This window comes from Pseudophryne corroboree, chromosome 8 (genome assembly GCF_028390025.1).
Source record: "Pseudophryne corroboree isolate aPseCor3 chromosome 8, aPseCor3.hap2, whole genome shotgun sequence".
NCBI lineage: Eukaryota > Metazoa > Chordata > Amphibia > Anura > Myobatrachidae > Pseudophryne > Pseudophryne corroboree.
Genome location: NC_086451.1, coordinates 376,703,059 through 376,709,058, shown reverse-complemented (window position 1 = coordinate 376,709,058; position 6,000 = coordinate 376,703,059). Strand labels below are relative to the sequence as shown.

Here is a 6,000-nt window from a genome sequence, read left to right as displayed (position 1 = left end):
CAATATTGCACTTGTTGCCATAGAGTTGAATTAATGACATTATTCCTAAGTGATAAATACACAATGACTGGTTAAAAAATTCTTAAGTTTAGTTCCATGTAGAAAAAAGGTTTTCACAAATGTATTATTTGCAAAACATCCTTTCAGTATTCAGTAAACAAATCATAAAACAAAGAATATATTGGAATAGAAAGTAGATTCAGGCTCTCAGACTCTATATCTAAAAGTTTACAAAAATTACTTGCTAGACACATAAATCAGTTTTTTCCTGAAAGAGATTTTAGTAAATAATTTGTATAGTTATTATAAAGGATATCACTATAACCTGAGCAGTTTTTCTTAAGTATTAATTGTGATGGCTCACCTTTAGTGGTAGTATACTGTATGAATCCAAGTTCTTGATTTTATGTTACTTTTTTCAAGCAGTACATATTATTTGGCTGAAAGATACCCCAAAATCCTTTTTTTGTACATTATCATCTTTTATTGGCAACTTAATTTAAAAGGCATATGTACTTGTCAGGATGGCTGAGCGGTCTAAGGCGCCAGACTCAAGATTGCATTCTTCCTCTAAATGGTTCTCTGTAAAGAGGAGTGGGTTCAAATCCTACTTCTGACAATTTTATTTTCTTGTACTTTGTATGAAAAGAATATTAATTTGTGGATAAGTCTACCATGCAAAATAACAAGTGACCTTAGGACATCCATTCTCTTTTAAAAGTCCTTCTCTTGGACATTGGAATCTTGTTACCATTTATTTCTAACAATGTGCAGCCTAATTATTTAAAGAAACATAGGGAACAGAATAGTTTGAAAATGGGAGAAATTGTATGATATCCCATCTACACACCAATATTGCACTTGTTGCCATAGAGTTGAATTAATGACATTATTCCTAAGTGATAAATACACAATGACTGGTAAAAAATTCTTAAGTTTTGTTCCATGTAGAAAAAAGGTTTTCACAAATGTATTATTTGCAAAACATCCTTTCAGTATTCAGTAAACAAATCATAAAACAAAGAATAAATTGGAATAGAAAGTAGATTCAGGCTCTCAGACTCTATATCTAAAAGCTTACAAAAATTACTTGCTAGACACATAAATCTGTTTTTTCCTGAAAGAGATTTTAGTAAATAATTTGTATAGTTATTATAAAGGATATCATTATAACCTGAGCAGTTTTTCTTAAGTATTAATTGTGATGGCTCACCTTTAGCGGTAGTATACTGTATAAATCCAAGTTCTTGATTTTATGTTACTTTTTTCAAGCAGTACATATTATTTGGCTGAAAGATACCCCAAAATCCTTTTTTTGTACATTATAATCTTTTATTGCCAACTTAATTTAAAGAGTATATGTACTTGTCAGGATGGCCGAGCGGTCTAAGGCGCCAGACTCAAGATTGCATTCTTCCTCTAAATGGGTGTTCTGGTCTCTGTAAAGAGGCGTGGGTTCAAATCCCACTTCTGACAATTTTATTTTCTTGTACTTTGTATGAAAAGAATATTAATTTGTGGATAAGTCTACCATGCAAAATAACAAGTGCCCTTAGGACATCCATTCTCTTTTAAAAGTCCTTCTCTTGGACATTGGAATCTTATTAACATTTATTTCTAACAATGTGCAGCCTAATTATTTAAAGAAACATAGGGAACAGAATAGTTTGAAAATGGGAGAAATTGTATGATATCCCATCTACACACCAATATTGCACTTGTTGCCATAGAGTTGAATTAATGACATTATTCCTAAGTGATAAATACACAATGACTGGTTAAAAATTTCTTAAGTTTAGTTCCATGTAGAAAAAAGGTTTTCACAAATGTATTATTTGCAAAACATCCTTTCAGTATTCAGTAAACAAATCATAAAACAAAGAATAAATTGGAATAGAAAGTAGATTCAGGCTCTCAGACTCTATATCTAAAAGTTTACAAAAATTACTTGCTAGACACATAAATCTGTTTTTTCCTGAAAGAGATTTTAGTAAATAATTTGTATAGTTATTATAAAGGATATCATTATAACCTGAGCAGTTTTTCTTAAGTATTAATTGTGATGGCTCACCTTTAGCGGTAGTATACTGTATAAATCCAAGTTCTTGATTTTATGTTACTTTTTTCAAGCAGTACATATTATTTGGCTGAAAGATACCCCAAAATCCTTTTTTTGTACATTATAATCTTTTATTGGCAACGTAATTCCAAGGGCATATTTACTTGTCAGGATGGCCGAGCGGTCTAAGGTGCCAGACTCAAGATTGCATTCTTCCTCTAAATGGATGTTCTGGTCTCTGTAAAGAGGCGTGGGTTCAAATCCCACTTCTGACAATTTTATTTTCTTGTACTTTGTATGAAAAGAATATTAATTTGTGGATAAGTCTACCATGCAAAATAACAAGTGACCTTAGGACATCCATTCTCTTTTAAAAGTCCTTCTCTTGGACATTGGAATCTTGTTACCATTTATTTCTAACAATGTGCAACCTAATTATTTAAAGAAACATAGGGAACAGAATAGTTTGAAAATGGGAGAAATTGTATGATATCCCATCTACACACCAATATTGCACTTGTTGCCATAGAGTTGAATTAATGACATTATTCCTAAGTGATAAATACACAATGACTGGTAAAAAAATTCTTAAGTTTTGTTCCATGTAGAAAAAAGGTTTTCACAAATGTATTATTTGCAAAACATCCTTTCAGTATTCAGTAAACAAATCATAAAACAAAGAATAAATTGGAATAGAAAGTAGATTCAGGCTCTCAGACTGTATATCTAAAAGTTTACAAAAATTACTTGCTAGACACATAAATCTGTTTTTTCCTGAAAGAGATTTTAGTAAATAATTTGTATAGTTATTATAAAGGATATCATTATAACCTGAGCAGTTTTTCTTAAGTATTAATTGTGATGGCTCACCTTTAGCGGTAGTATACTGTATAAATCCAAGTTCTTGATTTTATGAAACTTTTTTCAAGCAGTACATATTATTTGTCTGAAAGATACCAAAAAAATCCTTTTTTTGTACATTATAATCTATTATTGGTAACTTAATTTAAAGGGCATATGTACTTGTCAGGATGGCCGTGCGGTCTAAGGCGCCAGACTCAAGATTGCATTCTTCCTCTAAATGGGTGTTCTGGTCTCTGTATAGAGGTGTGGGTTCAAATCCCACTTCTGACAATTTTATTTTCTTGTACTTTGTATGAAAAGAATATTAATTTGTGGATAAGTCTACCATGCAAAATAACAAGTGACCTTAGGACATCCATTCTCTTTTAAAAGTCCTTCTCTTGGACATTGGAATCTTGTTACCATTTATTTCTAACAATGTGCAGCCTAATTATTTAAAGAAACATAGGGAACAGAATAGTTTGAAAATGGGAGAAATTGTATGATATCCCATCTACACACCAATATTGCACTTGTTGCCATAGAGTTGAATTAATGACATTATTCCTAAGTGATAAATACACAATGACTGGTTAAAAAATTCTTAAGTTTAGTTCCATGTAGAAAAAAGGTTTTCACAAATGTATTATTTGCAAAACATCCTTTCAGTATTCAGTAAACAAATCATAAAACAAAGAATAAATTGGAATAGAAAGTAGATTCAGGCTCTCAGACTCTATATCTAAAAGTTTACAAAAATTACTTGCTAGACACATAAATCTGTTTTTTCCTGAAAGAGATTTTAGTAAATAATTTGTATCGTTATTATAAAGGATATCATTATAACCTGAGCAGTTTTTCTTAAGTATTAATTCTGATGGCTCACCTTTAGCGGTAGTATACTCTATAAATCCAAGTTCTTGATTTTATGTTACTTTTTTCAAGCAGTACATATTATTTGGCTGAAAGATACCCCAAAATCCTTTTTTTGTACATTATAATCTTTTATTGGCAACGTGATTTAAAGGGCATAAGTACTTGTCAGGATGGCCGAGCGGTCTAAGGCGCCAGACTCAAGATTGCATTCTTCCTCTAAATGGGCGTTCTGGTCTCTGTAAAGGGGCGTGGGTTCAAATCCCACTTCTGACAATTTTATTTTCTTGTACTTTGTATGAAAAGAATATTAATTTGTGGATAAGTCTACCATGCAAAATAACAAGTGACCTTAGGACATCCATTCTCTTTTAAAAGTCCTTCTCTTGGACATTGGAATCTTGTTACCATTTATTTCTAACAATGTGCAGCCTAATTATTTAAAGAAACATAGGGAACAGAATAGTTTGAAAATGGGAGAAATTGTATGATATCCCATCTACACACCAATATTGCACTTGTTGCCATAGAGTTGAATTAATGACATTATTCCTAAGTGATAAATACACAATGACTGGTTAAAAAATTCTTAAGTTTAGTTCCATGTAGAAAAAAGGTTTTCACAAATGTATTATTTGCAAAACATCCTTTCAGTATTCAGTAAACAAGTCATAAAACAAAGAATAAATTGGAATAGAAAGTAGATTCAGGCTCTCAGACTCTATATCTAAAAGTTTACAAAAATTACTTGCTAGACACATAAATTTGTTTTTTTCTGAAAGAGATTTTAGTAAATAATTTGTATAGTTATTATAAAGGATATCATTATAACCTGAGCAGTTTTTCTTAAGTATTAATTGTGATGGCTCACCTTTAGCGGTAGTATACTGTATAAATCCAAGTTCTTGATTTTATGTTACTTTTTTCAAGCAGTACATATTATTTGGCTGAAAGATACCCCAAAATCCTTTTTTTGTACATTATAATCTTTTATTGGCAACTTAATTCAAAGGGCATATGTACTTGTTAGGATGGCCGAGCGGTCTAAGGCGCCAGACTCAAGATTGCATTCTTCCTCTAAATGGGTGTTTTGGTCTCTGTAAAGAGGCGTGGGTTCAAATCCCACTTCTGACAATTTTATTTTCTTGTACTTTGTATGAAAAGAATATTAATTTGTGGATAAGTCTACCATGCAAAATAACAAGTGACCTTACGACATCCATTCTCTTTTAAAAGTCCTTCTCTTGGACATTGGAATCTTGTTACCATTTATTTCTAACAATGTGCAGCCTAATTATTTAAAGAAACATAGGGAACAGAATAGTTTGAAAATGGGAGAAATTGTATGATATCCCATCTACACACCAATATTGCACTTGTTGCCATAGAGTTGAATTAATGACATTATTCCTAAGTGATAAATACACAATGACTGGTTAAAAAATTCTTAAGTTTAGTTCCATGTAGAAAAAAGGTTTTCACAAATGTATTATTTGCAAAACATCCTTTCAGTATTCAGTAAACAAATCATAAAACAAAGAATAAATTGGAATAGAAAGTAGATTCAGGCTCTCAGACTGTATATCTAAAAGTTTACAAAAATTACTTGCTAGACACATAAATCTGTTTTTTCCTGAAAGAGATTTTAGTAAATAATTTGTATAGTTATTATAAAGGATATCATTATAACCTGAGCAGTTTTTCTTAAGTATTAATTGTGATGGCTCACCTTTAGCGGTAGTATACTGTATAAATCCAAGTTCTTGATTTTACGTTACTTTTTTCAAGCAGTACATATTATTTGGCTGAAAGATACCCCAAAATCCTTTTTTTGTACATTATAATCTTTTATTGGCAACTTAATTTAAAGGGCATATGTACTTGTCAGGATGGCTGAGCGGTCTAAGGCGCCAGACTCAAGATTGCATTCTTTCTCTAAATGGGTGTTTTGGTCTCTGTAAAGAGGCGTGGGTTCAAATCCCACTTCTGACAATTTTATTTTCTTGTACTTTGTATGAAAAGAATATTAATTTGTGGATAAGTCTACCATGCAAAATAACAAGTGACCTTAGGACATCCATTCTCTTTTAAAAGTCCTTCTCTTGGACATTGGAATCTTGTTACCATTTATTTCTAACAATGTGCAGCCTAATTATTTAAAGAAACATAGGGAACAGAATAGTTTGAAAATGGGAGAAATTGTATGATATCCCATCTACACACCA

The 6,000-nt window shown here is 31.3% G+C and overlaps 6 non-coding genes across 6 annotated transcripts; all 6 read left to right on the top strand.

Annotated features, from left to right (window-relative positions):
• Positions 1–1,367: 1,367 nt before the first annotated feature.
• On the top strand, positions 1,368–1,476 carry TRNAL-CAA (transfer RNA leucine (anticodon CAA)). The gene is made up of 2 exons: positions 1,368–1,405; positions 1,431–1,476. It is a non-coding gene; the product is annotated as a tRNA-Leu (tRNA).
• A 749-nt stretch (positions 1,477–2,225) lies between these two features.
• On the top strand, positions 2,226–2,334 carry TRNAL-CAA (transfer RNA leucine (anticodon CAA)). The gene is made up of 2 exons: positions 2,226–2,263; positions 2,289–2,334. It is a non-coding gene; the product is annotated as a tRNA-Leu (tRNA).
• Positions 2,335–3,084: 750 nt separating this feature from the next.
• On the top strand, positions 3,085–3,193 carry TRNAL-CAA (transfer RNA leucine (anticodon CAA)). Its single transcript has 2 exons — positions 3,085–3,122; positions 3,148–3,193. It is a non-coding gene; the product is annotated as a tRNA-Leu (tRNA).
• A 749-nt stretch (positions 3,194–3,942) lies between these two features.
• Positions 3,943–4,051, top strand: TRNAL-CAA (transfer RNA leucine (anticodon CAA)). Its single transcript has 2 exons — positions 3,943–3,980; positions 4,006–4,051. It is a non-coding gene; the product is annotated as a tRNA-Leu (tRNA).
• Positions 4,052–4,800: 749 nt separating this feature from the next.
• TRNAL-CAA (transfer RNA leucine (anticodon CAA)) lies at positions 4,801–4,909 on the top strand. Its single transcript has 2 exons — positions 4,801–4,838; positions 4,864–4,909. It is a non-coding gene; the product is annotated as a tRNA-Leu (tRNA).
• Positions 4,910–5,658: 749 nt separating this feature from the next.
• Positions 5,659–5,767, top strand: TRNAL-CAA (transfer RNA leucine (anticodon CAA)). The gene is made up of 2 exons: positions 5,659–5,696; positions 5,722–5,767. It is a non-coding gene; the product is annotated as a tRNA-Leu (tRNA).
• The last annotated feature ends 233 nt before the right edge of the window (positions 5,768–6,000 follow it).